Consider the following 13499-nt stretch of genomic DNA (forward strand, 5'->3'; position numbering starts at 1 on the left):
CCATATAACTTTGAAGCATTTCGTAATGGTTTTCCATATGGAATAGTCGTGAGGTCTACACACAACAGTTTCATATTTCAATTAGGAAACAGAACCTTTTTACTCCTAAGGTTAAGTATTTTTAAATGTCTTTGCTACACAAAAATTTTTAACTCTCATATATATTTAACCCATTTGGAAACCAGCGAGTCTTCATGAGAGAATAAACGTGTTGTTGACAGTTGATGGACTCCAAATAACAACTGAATTGCAATAGGAAGTCGTCGCGAGGTTGTGGAAAATTTTCATTACATTATTCTTGAAGGTATATGAATATATATAAGTATAACACCTTTGACAATACAAGCATTCAGTATGGAACATTCATACAGTTTACTTCACACAACTGCCTTTTATATCATTTATAATAAAGAACCACTCTACTCCTAAGGTTCTCGACTCCTCAATAACGTTATCACGTAGGATTGTCTGCATGCTTAGTGTTTAATATGGCCATCGCGCTCTTGATTCTATTACGTAAAGAATCCGCTTATTATGGTTGCGATAAAAATAAAAATCAATATCGGAATCAAATGAGCCTAATAGAGATATGCACGATCTGTAATTTTGAATGACATCCATAACATCGTCGTATGTGACAGGGTCTAATTGTTGATCTATAGGGGGATGTGGAAGCGTCTACCTGCTTCTCAATCCACCTTTAGGAGTTGGATCTATGAGTAGGTGACTAAAAACGCATATTATTTTCTGTAGGGTATTGGACGTATGAGACTGAAAATGTTTAAGCAACTTGTCACTAGATGTCGTTAAATATAATTTTAAATTACAGATAACAAATTTAACAAACGATTGTTAACGTCAGTGTCAATTTTTTCTAGTTAAACTAGAGTATTTACCGGAGTGGTCACTAAGATAGTCAATAAAAATCAATAAATAAATTAAGGGACCAGAATAATAAAATAATAATACCAAAGCCATTTTATCACTCTTGTGATAAAAAAGTTTTGATATTAGAAATATAAATTAACTGCTGTGCAAGTAGTAAGAAAATAGAAATTAAGAACAATAAAAATGTTAAAGTTAAGAAAGTGAGGCGAAATATGGCGCAAAAGTATGAAAGGTTTTTAAAATAAGAAAGGATTTGAATGGAAAGGATTGGATTGGAAAGGTAATTGTCAAGGTAATTAGAGGAAAGAATGAAAAACATTGAGAAGGAGAAAAGATGAGCATGGAAATTAATTAAAGTTATGTAGAACATCGCAATGTAAATAAAGACCATGTCTACCCATCGTGGGTTGGACGACAGACCCCAAAAGAGGCCAGTGAAATTAATGAAGTAGTAACTGTCATAAAGAAATAAAATATATTCAAATATTAAAATTGTAAGTAAATGCTTTTAAAGAGAAATCAAATTGGAACTGTGAAAGAAAACAAAGAATGATAATAAATATAATATTTTATTGGCGAAAGATGGAAGGCGATGTATAGAAAGTATGTAAATAAAAGGGAGAAAATAAAATTCCAGGTATTATGATGTAAGAAAGAAGAAAAATAAATAAAATATATGTAAATCAAAGTCCCTGTCCTAAAATGATAGGGAAAAGAAAGATTCCTAAAAAACGATATTTTTAAAAAATAGACGGGCATTCGGATGCACTAGCGTTACACTCAGTAGGTATATTGTACCATCTTTGATCCCGACAGGGAGGGTGTTAGGTTTTTTAATTATACATTTATTCATACCATTATCGTAATAGAACAATTTTAAATCATCACGTGTTTATGGCACGAGTAATGTTAGAAGAGAACAATATAAACAAGTATAAATTTGAATCATCATTGTTAAGGTATTCTCCAACTTAAATCTACGAATGTTCCAGAAGCGTCCAGCTACAATTAACCCTTTGCGGACGACGACATTATCTAATAGATTCAGGCGTTACCTCGCGGAAGTCCATCCTAACTAAGAAAGGGATTAATACATAGCTACTTCCGCTATGCAGCAGTAATCGTGCAATGTAGTGCACCGCCCGCCAGCCCACAAATAAATGCGCATGCGGTAAACATTGCGAAACGCAACTACCACCGTTAATCTACTCTACACGTGTTTTACCCCCCACGAGGCATCCACAGATGTTACACCGACCATTGCCAAACACCGAGTCAACTCGTGTCAAAATGGATTATCAGCGGGCTGGCGGGTGATGCACTTCATTGCACGACTACTGTTGCATAGCGGAAGTATCTATTTATTAATCTCTTTCTTATTGACGATGATATTTTCGGTCAGGATGGCATATTTACGCGGTTTTGCCGGCACGTTATCGGTACATTAAAATTTCCAAAAGGACGTCAACAGTTGAGGAACCTTCTCAAGTACCAGTAAGGCATTCTTGTTGCTTCGAGCTAAAGTAATGTAATATGCCGATCGCGCGCCATTCGACCTGAAACCCGAATAGTCGCGGCGTCGCAGTAGCGCCTTCTGATCGCAAGGCGTGCATCATGGAATTTAAAGGGTATTAAACAGGAATAAACTGTAAAAAGTGTACACTGTTTCTGATAAATGATTTACTAGTTTTATGAAGGTGTTTTAAAAGAGCTGAATGATTAAACAATTCGTGATGTTATTCACTACTAATGCTAATAGAGCAACAATAACTATCCTTCACGAAAAACTTCTCAGGTATTTTAAAATCACATAATTAAATATTTAGTAAATACAAAAACGGGAAACGTATACTATTGATAGATGGCGCTGTAATTAATTTAAAATATCTTTAAATTTTTATTAAGATTTTTTGACATTTCGTTATTTTCATAATTATTTATTAATTAATCGGCAGAATGTAATTTGGATGATTAAAAAGATTTTATAATAATTCCACTTTCAAGATTATACTCGGAAAGAAAGATTTTGCATAGCCAGGTTTGAACCTCAACAACAATTTGACTTGACCTTCAAACTTAAATTCAAAGTTCCGGTTTTTCTATTTCGGTAACAAATCGATCTATGTCATTATGTAACAGGCTCTGAAACTTATGATTCTTGCTTTTACTGTTTAACGGTATGTATAATATTCTGTAGAATTCTTTTTTGGACCCGTAGGTCGAGGAGGTTAATAACTATACGAAGTCCGTAGGAGAAGTATGTGAAATCATTTTGCTTTTTCTCTGTAGCCTTAAGGCTTTTACAGCTTTATCGGAGCTGTATTCACGGAGGGGTAGGGTCCGTTAATTTGAATGTTTGAAGCCATACGAGCTTCTCTCGTACTAACACTAATGTGAAATGAACAATTATGTTTCTGTGGAATTCCCCTTTTCGATGCGCCGCTGACGATGGCGTTATGTTTCATCTATAATACCGATGCAAATAAAGGAATATTTTTCTGTGGGATTCCCCTTTTCCGAAGCGCCGCTGATGATGACGTAATGTTGCTCCCACAACTCTTTTTTATAGCGAAGTGATTTATGGATGCAGGTAAAGCACATATATGTTTTTGATGGAAGTTCACCATGGCCTTTTAATAAGTACAAGTTCCGCTGGTTTAACTGGTTAGTGCTTAGAAGGCGCTTAGTCAATATTTCCTTATAAATAACTAACCATGTTACTATCCTTACCAAAGATATTACAGTAAGGTGAAACTTTGACTGTGACAATGAGATGAGTGGAGAAGAGAAAGAAAGTTTAAGTTCACGGACTCTTCCGCTCTGTGAACTCATATGAACCCTAGATGAAGCCTTAAAAGCCTTCGGGCTAACAGCACGTACTTCTACAGAGAGTAAGCATAGAAGAGAAAGAGAGAGATGATTTAAGAAGAAAATATAAAAAAATAAATATAGAAGTCCGAAAGAAACTGTGATGAAGAATGAACTGTGACTGTGAGAATGAATATCAGAAATAAATATAAAACTGTAAATATATATTGGTGAACGATAGCTCCTCATTAGGGGAGTGGAGACCAAGAATCAGCAAGCGCAACCCAGGACGTCCACTGGAGCAGACCTCCTCCAACTTCTACCTAAAATAAATAAATAATAAATCACTCTTACCTATCTATTTTTTTTAATTGTCTAAAGTCAGTTGACGGCTTTTGCGCCGTACACAATGTGACGTCATAAATATTAGACCGTAAAATTTGATACAAAAATAAATATAAAACGGTTATTTGTCATTACCAGCAAAATGTGTATGTTCCACGTATCTATAAGTATTGTGTACATAAAGTGAACAATAAACTGAATATATAAGCTTCGATTTTAAACAGTAAGAACAATAAAACTTTCTCTGTCGAAATACAGAAGGATTAGTTTGAATAATTAGCAATTAATGTTATACCAAAATGAACTTTGCGATCGTCTCTTTAAGAAACTGATTTGTGGAAGATCCTTAAGTTTCGGTTTTTTTACGGCCTATATCTATAGGAGGATATATCCCTATCTATCTAGGACAGGGACTTTCACATGTAATATATTTATTTTCGCGCACTTTTATCGTTTCTCTTATCTTTCATTCCTTTATTATCTTTCTTACTACAATTATTCTATCTTTTCCTTTAATATCAATTTTTCCTTACCCCAACTATTACAATTTCGTCATTTTTATTCTAAATCACGTTTTTGATCGATTCTTGGTGTACATTTATTTACAAATTTTAATCTTAGCTGAACACGTTTGTTTTTATCACGTTTTCCGCAATCGTTTTTCACATTTTTAGCAACGTTGTGCTTGCTGCGTCGTAGTTGATTACCTTACGTTAAAAATAGAGATTGCGGATGCTGATATGTAAAATTAGGTTAAAACGAAAGGTTTATTCTTAATGGAACCCGCTATTGGAGGGTACGCTCGTACTTCTTCTGTTTCGGGTTGTTTGGGTTATATGGTTATATATATATAAATAAATGTGTGTGTGTGTGTGTGTATATATGTTATTGCATTAAATGCTCTACATAGGAAACAATCATGGCTCGAATTTGTATTATACTGATTGTCACGTGAGTAATATATATATTTTTTATAAATAATGTCATCCTTTTTGGGGACCTTTCGTACTACCCCTTTAGATTAAACGGGGACTATTTTTGTGTTTTTTAATATGTTTTTCTTCACAAATTCTTTTATTCATTTCCTTTCACTACCTTCCTTCCTTCCTTTCACTTTCCTCGCTTTATGCTTTATTATTTATTTATTTATTTTTCTTCATTATTATATTAAAATCACATTATAATTTAATATTTATTTTTCTTTTATCTCTACACTTATTACAGATTTGAGTATTTATTTTAATTAGTCTTATACATTTTTTTTGCCTATTTTTTTTCTTTTACTAGTTTCTCCTATGATCCTTGTGTAGTACTTTAGAAACGTCACGCGATTCATCTCCGTCCATCCATGAGATGTTTCTTTTCTTGGAGTAACTATCGATTTTCTTGCCAGTTTCTTATAGAAACATTTCTAACCTCGAAGTTAGTATATGGAGAAAATTATTTGAATTTGCATTAATTCAATGTCATGGCGTTTCGAAATTGGCAAAGACTATACGAAAGAATAAATATTCGTTTAATTTCTCTGTAAGTAGAGTGTTGGTTAGAGCTGTTTATAACAGGGGTTGAATACTGCCTACCACTATCTTGTTAAACTATGTGAAAATCAATTACAAATATTCATGTGTGTCATAACCGCGTGTGACGTCATACACAGCGCCATAAGTATTTCTTATTATTGTTTTACAATTTGCGGCGATCGGCTTAAAACTAGTCGGTAATTAGATGATGGATTTATTATGACCTTTAAACACTTGTGTTTTTCGTGATTAAACTATATATGTATATATATAATAAACTAATGATTTTTTTATCCTTTTAATGTACTTTTTCTTTTTGTGGCAAGTGCGATATATGTCAGTTCGATGTTCTTATTTATTATTGTATTTATAATTATGTAGTGTATTTATTGTAAGTATATATGCTATATACATATGTATGTTTATACTTACTGTTTACATACTATGGTTGTCTGGACGAAATTGCCTCGTCTGATAAGAACGCCCATTGTACTTTTTTCTTTATTATTATGCAACTATGTATATATTATGTTGCGTGTAACAACATTGTTGTTCAAGTGGCTTATGCACGCAGCTACAAGCGTGGAGAGTGCAGACATAGTCTAAACTTTTATAGGTAATGGACCTTGGAGCCACGTCTATTTAATTACACACACACACACACATTTATATATATATATATATATTTATATATATATATAAATAAATATATATATATAGTGGGGAGTTCGTCTGGACCGATGTTAAAATTTTTGGTCTATATATATATATATATATATATGATTTTGATATAACTTGCTCTGCTGCCCAAATAATAATAGATTCCGCAGGAGCGAGGGCGTATGGCGTTGTTAAATTAAAAGGCTTTATTCATTATTTTAAGACGGTGCGAATGTTGACTACTTTGGTACGAAAGTGGATTATATTTTTTATTTTTTTATATTTCTCTTCTTTCTGATCTTGATGCAGTATAAACGCTGTTTTGGGTTCTTTAATAGTATATCACTACTTTTATAACTTACATTGATTATCAGGTATGTAAATATGGCAGTTTTGTTAACGGTAGCGGTTAATACTAGTCTCAACACCATCTGACGTGTGTGATGCTTAATGTCTTGACTAATCTGAGCCGTTTTCTTTTTATTATGACCTTACATGTTTCAAAAGAAAGCTGTTCTTAGGATTTTGACTTACTTATTTCATTCAACGTAGACATTGTTAAATTCGAAAGCTCTCTTGGAAGCTTTGGCTCGGGCAGCTACATGCAAAAATTTCAACCGATCGATGATCTTCTAAGGCTGCGTTTAGAATTGAGGAACCGCAGCGCGATGGTTACGAAATGTCTCGGAAGTTTTGGCAACGATAAGGTTGATCAAATTTGACGTTACTGTTAAAAGTTTTTTAGTTTCGAATGTACACGTGCTAAACTTTATTATAAGTTTGATTATGACTTTAGTATGTCGTATATTTTATTTGAAATTATATATGTATTTATATATATTTTTTAGGCGCTGGTAATTTTTTATATATATATTGTTACATGTATTATATATATATATATACAAAAAAATCTGTTACTTAATTTCTTTTTCTACTTCTGTTTCTTTATTCTTTTTGAGTACGATTGAGTACATTTCGATGTATTTATTTATTATAGTATATATAAATATTTATTAACATGTATTATACCTTATTCATTATAAATATGTTAACAAATCTCATTTTATATGTTATATCTTTAAACATATCACACATTTTTATAATTATTCATTGACTATATACTAACGACGTCTAATAAAACTTAGCAGAGACTAATCATTTCAATTATAAAATGTGATTAAATATAGAATTCATCTGAGGTAATTTTAGAATATCGTGACGTGGGTAAAACGAATAAATAAATTTTTACGTAAAAACGAACACTCGTGAATTTCAATAAGCATCAAATGTAGCTAACAATAGAATAAGAAACACGTGAAATAGTTTTAGATAAAATTAAATAACATATACGCGCCATATATAATACCTTTTTTGCTATAAATATATATGTTAGATACATATGTTTGTATGTTTATGTACGTTTGTTTGTAAATACGTATGTTTTGTACACGCCATACTATGGTTGTCTTTGAGAGATTGTTTCGTGTAATAAGACCGCTCTTTGTATTTTTTTTTGTATATTATTTTGGAATTAAATAAAAAGGATATTAAATAAAAATAAATAAATGAATAAAAAGCAACATTCTGCAAATATTGCAATTGGAATTGTAAAGAGACGAAATAATAATTATTTATTATTACAGTTATATGTAAATAGCACAAAATATTGATCAGTTTGCTGCACTGTCAAGCCACAAAGTCAACAGACGATTGTTATAGTTCAACGGAAGACGTTGGTCCTATTGTATATCTAAGTGGGAGATCTTTGTCCAATAGTGGGCCTCCTTCCGCTGAAATAGTGAACCAATTACGTTGTCATATCATTCAGTAATAAATATTTACACAAGCAAAGCAATGTTTTATTAAATATCCTAAACACTTTATATATGAAACTTGCTTGGCGTTAGGATCTGTGTGATAATGTTGGATACATGGACACGTGATAGATGTTCCAGATGAGATTATTTTGTTATCTATAGGGCTTCAGGAGGTTTCTTTAAGTGCAGCGGTGGGCATGTGCGTGACATATAAAAACGCTTGCTGATATTTACTATAAATAATTTGCCTAAACAAAATTTTATAATTAGGTCACGTTTTCATTGCGATGTTTATTTAGAAAGGTTATTTTTGAATTATTATGACGTCAAATTTTCGACAGCCTTTTAATGACGTAGACGTTTTAATATTTTCTGTGGTACATATAAGGAGAAAAGTGTTTTGTTTTTTGTTTTTTGTTATTTTTCTTGTTAATAAAAATATAAAAAAAATAGTCGGACTTGTCGAGTCGCTTTTTAACTTTAGTCTTTGCGAAACATTTATGACATTTTTGTAAATATAAGAAATAATTTATATAATAATATTTTTCACTTATTTTTTTTCTCTCAACTTATTCTTCTTTCTTCTTCTAATTTCCACCACAAATTCTTTTATTCCTTTCCATACATCACCTCACTTCCTTTGTTTTCCGACAAGATTTCTACAACTTTATGTTTATTATTTTTATCATTTGTTTAATAATAATTATTATAATTATACTTAATTCTTGTTTATTATGTACAATATTTTATATATCACAAATCACGCGTCGCTAAGATAAATAAGGAACCGCTAAGAAATTGAGCGCTACTGTGAACGTTGACGGAACGGAGTGACCGATACCACCCTCCCCGCTCGTCGCGCTGCGCGCAAGCCTAAGGCGAGGTACAGCGCTTTCGGTAACATTATAACGTCTTTCACTTATTCATATTGAAACGTCTTATGTATTACTCTATTGTGTAATGGGACGACGAATACAGTTTTTTTTTTAATTTTACTTAATGCACCAGGAAGGTTCTATACGGGTAAAAAAATTAAAGTTGCGAGAATTGAAGATGTATGGAGAGGCCTATGTTTTGTTGTAATCATCCCACGGTTGGAGTGATGATGATGAATATGTAGACTTTGTTTAGTTAATAGAGAAAATAAATCGAAGATTGCTGTAGGCTACATACAATAATTCCTTTAAATACTGTTTTAAAGAATATTTATTAAGATGATTACCAAAAAAAAATTACCAAGTTTGTTGATGGTTTATCTCAGACAAGGAGAAACAACCCATCATCATGTCTGCCGAAAAACAGCTGCTGTAAGATTTTGGCATTTCCCAGAGATTGTCCGTTATTGCTCGGAATCCAACGAGTTTCCCGTGACCTTGACTATGTGATGCTGTTATAGATGAATAGAGCAGTCCAATGTTACCTTCAAGCTATTACGTAAGGGGGTCAATTAAGTGGAAAACAGATGAATATGGACATTTTCTTCTACCATACCATGATGAATGATTTGAAATGGATTAATGCCGAACAGAAACGTATAGAGCGTAGCATATTCCAGTAAAATGACGCAAAGGAAGAGAACAAGGGAGGTGAGCTGTCGCACCGAATTGGTTGACTCCTCCTCCGCTCGCCATTGGCTTCAGGCGGTCGGGCGCGGCCAATGACGAACCTAGTTACCCCACTCGTTACCGCGCGCATTCAATTTTCCATAGTGAAAACGTATTTCCAAAGAAAATCCCATAAAGCAACGAGTGCGGTTAGATGCAATGTATCCAACAGTAGATGATGTTTGAACGCGAGATGTTTTTTATATTTTTTTAATAATTTCTAGGCGAGTGCGTGTCGAGTCGACCGGGCGGCGTTGCTCTGTGTTGCGACTCAGTTCATTCCTCGCTCGCGCAACACGTCACCCGCTTTTCGGATTGCTCTCGCGAACTCCGATCGTCTTACGTTTAACACTATATTTCTTATAACAACGCACATTATAAAACGCACGCGTATTCATATAATTAATATGTTATTATTATTTTGAAATAATCCCAGTGATAATTTGAACTTTAGTGTTTTTTTTTTTTAATATGTTCTGTGGTACCCGATTTTGCGAGTGCCTGTAAAAAGAAGAGAATATCGTCGAGCATCAAGCGACAGTTAATAAAAAGTGGGTAAGTAGTGGCCATAAACAGAACGTTACATACGAAACGGGCAGTTCGAATGTTTTACGACCTAGTTACGAACTATGACTGTACTATAAATATTTGATTGCTTTTTAATACAACACTTACGCTTGAACGCGATTTAGTTAAATTTTAAAATACGTTCATTAATTATAAAATATATATATATATATATATATATACGTGGTAATTTAATATATTTACATCAAACTAAATTTGCAAGCAAACCATGTTATTCTACGTGTTACAAGATTATTATTTTTTAATTTAAAATATATTTGTGTGTTTTAAATTTCAATTATTGATCAAATATTTATAGTAAATATTTAATTAATCAACATAAACGAAGCGAGCACGGACATATGACCTCAATCATAGGTTAACAAATGTGTTATATATAATGCGAAATGAATGAAAACATATTATGATTTAAAATTAATATTCAGCGAAATTATAATTGACTTTACATTTTTATTTAAATAGACGCTCATGCTTTTCAGTTTTAAATATTTTATTAAATAAATATTAATTTATGTTTATATAATATATCGGTTAATATATCAAATAAAATATGACAAATCATGATTATTTGCAGAATAAAGTTTATAATATATAAGTAGTTAAAAAAAATTAATTAAAAATTATTGGATAATAATAGTTGATTATACGATTCGAGAAATATCAGTGAAGCGTTCGACATATGAAGTTCGATTTATTTCTAGAATGTTCTAATTTTTTATAAGTATTTTATGTCTAAAATCGTAATAGTTTTTTTTATTTATTGTTGTATTAATTTTATTTATATTGAAATAATTCGAAATTATATATTTATAGACTACATCATATCTAAGAATTTTATATATGAAAATATTATTTTTAAATTTTTTTATACGAAAATCATTTTTACTTTTGACAAATATGTTTTTTTTTTATTGAACATAGGCAAAATATTTGACTTCTGTCTCGCCTGATGTTAAGTGATTATGTGTCTATACATAAAAAACCTCGTTATTTTTTTTAGACATCATATAAGATACTGCTATTAATTCCGAAAATTAAGTTTAGATGAATAATATATAAATTTATTTCTTAATAAAAACATGATATTATGAATAGGTATTTTAATTTATATAATTTTAAACTTTTAAATTTACTTTATACAATCGAAGGATATGTTTTTATGAAATTGATTTTAAGTTTTTATGGTATATAGCGGGCCGCTGTTTATAATTAAATAGGACTTTTAAGATTACGTTACGAATTCTCAAATGTCGATTATTATCTGGCGCCCATTTTTGGACATACCATGGAATACCATGAAAGTAGTTGCCTTGCTTTGTAGTCGGAAGATTTTGATGCATGATATTTGCAACCAATCTTATTGAAATAATGGGAGAGGGAATAGGGTGTACAGGAGTTGCGTTCTAAAATTGAATATGATGTTTTCCATGACGAAATCAGCGAAATATACTCCCCCTACTTATAAAACTGCTTATTGAGTTTTTTTTCTAAGTCGTCTTCAAACTGTGGCTTATGTTGCCAAATGGTATTGTTTTATATATTTTCTGTCCAATTTTATATTTCATAAGGACCTTTCTAATTTCTTAGCGAAAATTAGTAAATAATAATATGTGGCCCCACAGAGGTAGGAACTTAGTGTTATTACCTCAGAAAGATAGTTAGGGCGTTGTTAAAATAAATTAAAATATTTAGTAAACATTGTGACTTGCAGAAACGCGAGCAAAAAAATATTCAGAAATATTAAACGTAAATGTAAAAACAAAAACACTCTAATCTCTGTAGATTATAAATCTTAATAATAATATTAAAAAATTATCATGTTTTCGTAATAATACTTTTGTTCTTATAAATTAATGAAATTTAGCTAGAAATTAAAATAATTAATAGAGATCGAAGTAACTTTTTGGCTAAAAAATTTTCGGGTGGTATTTAGTTAAATTCTTAGCTGAACTCTACGTGGCAAAAGAAATTTTCAAACAAAATTTTAATTCTCTAATCCTTATGATTCTAGAGATATCGTGATGAATCAGTACACACACACACATATATATATAAATGTGTGTGTGTGTGTGTTTTTTTTATAGAGGTTTAAAAATACTTTTACGTATTATAGGGCCTGATGTTGGTGCCCCGTATGTCGGACTCGATCTAGACATCAATACCGACTAAAAACAATCCTCTCTCTTCGGTATCCCTGGTCCCCACGGCATGGCCGTTAGGCATTACTTCGCGGGGGGATTTAGCTGCAGCTTTCTCTGATAAAGTGGCTGTGTGTGTGTGCGTGTGTGCGCGTGCGTGTGTGTGTGTGTGTGTATGTATATTAGTGTGGTATTGCGCTGTTCGCATCCATCGCGACCCTATGTCGTCAGTAAACCTAACGAAGGATCTACCCACACCGCATCTATTACCTCTAGATCGCCACTCAAAATGCCGCACCTTCCTGCCCCAATGCGTTAGTTAGTAGGGGGTTGAGTTTTCTGATCATAGGTTTCAGGTTCAGGATACAATCTTATATTATTAACACATTGTGAATTATTTACATAGGATTGCCATTGCTCACAAAACAAGTTTTCAGGAAGGGCACCAGCGTACTCTGCTTAGTATAATACTATATCTATACTATATATATATATATATATATATATATATATATATATATACATATATATATATTGCGATTGCCAACCAAGCGTGGCGATTATGATACATCTGCCCAATGATATCTTTAGGGTAGTCTTACGCTTTTCAGTGGGCATCCATGTCCTGAAATGACCAAGTATACTCTATTATCCTATATTGTTTATAATTAAGTATATATCGAATATTTACAGCTCGTTCTATGATTATTTTGTGAACGATTTTATATACATTTTTATTAAATTTTAGTTAGACTAAAATAATTTTTTTAAATGTTATACACAAAAGTTTTCAGAGGATTGACAGCAGCGTCATCTGTGTATCATAATATGTACTATACTGCGATAGCTAATCATCATCATCAGCCTTCCAAGTGTGGCGATTATGGAACATCTCTCCATTGGTATGGAGAAGACCTATGAGTAAGGATTTGTAATCCAGTTCAACAAAATACAATACAATAATAGTTGTTCAACTACAAAAAAAATTGTTTTATATGCAAAAGTGTGCATTAGTTTTACAAAACAATAGTGTTTGGTGTCTATGAATTATTAAATAAAATTAATTATTAAATAAGTATGGATTTTTTTATAAATTAATAACACCGCGTATAAATGAAATACCACTTACTA

Source organism: Battus philenor, unplaced genomic scaffold (assembly GCF_028537555.1).
Source record: "Battus philenor isolate CCGP_79_NKW_IND1 unplaced genomic scaffold, ilBatPhil1.0.hap1 SCAF_1, whole genome shotgun sequence".
NCBI classification, from domain to species: Eukaryota; Metazoa; Arthropoda; class Insecta; order Lepidoptera; family Papilionidae; genus Battus; species Battus philenor.